The 1258-nt window shown below is 62.3% G+C and overlaps 1 pseudogene; it reads right to left on the minus strand.

The window, feature by feature from the left end:
• Positions 1-248: 248 nt before the first annotated feature.
• Positions 249-1258, minus strand: part of LOC113220230 — a 22942-nt pseudogene continuing 21932 nt past the window's right edge.

A 1258-nucleotide genomic window follows, 5' to 3' on the forward strand; every position in this document is an offset into this window, starting at 1 on the left:
TCCCTGCATTTTCTCCCCACTGTCTTCTTCCCCTCCTCCCAGCTCGCACTTTCCAAGGTCTTTCCCACCCTCTCCGTCCTCTCCTCCCCCTCTCCCTGCAGTCTTCTGAGCCCCACTGACTTCCAGCCGCAGCCAACACTTCAGTTCTGAGGTGGCGGCGGGGGCGGGGGCGGGGGCAGCCGCGGTGGCACAGCAGCGACTCTACGGGGTCTCCAGCTGGCTGCTGGGGCGGAGCTCGGGGGCCCAGCTCAGGGGCTGCCTGGGCGCAGGGACACAGGCGCGCGCATGCGTGGAGGGCTTCTAAGTGAAAGGCAGTGGGAGAGCGCAGAGAAGGGAGTGGGCGAGAAGACGATAGTATCGGGGAGAAGGCGGTGGGGAGAGGAAGCGGGGAGAAGAGGGTGCGGGGAGAGAAAAGTGCGGCAGGAAGTCGCTGCTGCGGGGGGGAGGGGAAAAACGGTGGAGAGTAAGAGGCTGGGAAAGAAGACGATGGCAAGAGGGAGAGAAGGTGGGAAGAAGTTTGTGACAGACGTTGCTGCGAGACGGTGGGAGGACACGGGAAGGAAACGGTGTGGGGGAATAAAACAGGTGGGTAGAAAACAGTTGTGGGGAAGGCGCCTGGAGAAGACGGTGAAGGGAGAAGACGGCGTGGGGAGAAGACAGTGGGGAGAGGAAGAGAGAAGATGGGGGTGAGGGGAGAGAAAAGCGCCGAAGGAAGACGCTGCTGCGAGAAGAAGGTGGGGAGATGGAGGCCACAAGAAGATGGCGGAGAATAAGAGGCTGGGAAAGAAGAGGATGGGGAGAGGAGAAGATGGTGGGAAGAGACCGCGGCAGACAGACGCTGCTGCGAGGAGGTGGGAAGACGGGAAGAAAACGGTGCGGGGTGAGGAAGAAAACGGTTGCGGTAATAGGCCGGGAGAAGACGGTGGAGGGGCGGGGAGAAGAGGGAGCGGCGGAAGACGCTGCTGCGGGAATAGGCGGGAAGGTGGAGAGGGGAAGCGAGCGGGTGGAGGGTCGGGGAGGCCGTGGGGAGAGGGAGGTGGGAGGAAAAGGTGCCGCCACTGGAACCGGTGCTGCGAGGAGGCGGAGAGACTGAGAGGAAGAAAACGGTGGGGAGGGGAGAAAAACTGTGCGGGGGAGAAGAAGATGCGGGAAGACCGCGGTGGGGAAGAAGGAGGGGAGAAGACGTTGAGGAGAGGGAGAGGGGAGAAAAAGAAAAGAAGACGGGGAAGGGAGAGGGGGGAAAGGAGCAGGGTGGAGA

This window comes from Piliocolobus tephrosceles, chromosome 16, assembly GCF_002776525.5.
Source record: "Piliocolobus tephrosceles isolate RC106 chromosome 16, ASM277652v3, whole genome shotgun sequence".
Taxonomy (NCBI): domain Eukaryota; kingdom Metazoa; phylum Chordata; class Mammalia; order Primates; family Cercopithecidae; genus Piliocolobus; species Piliocolobus tephrosceles.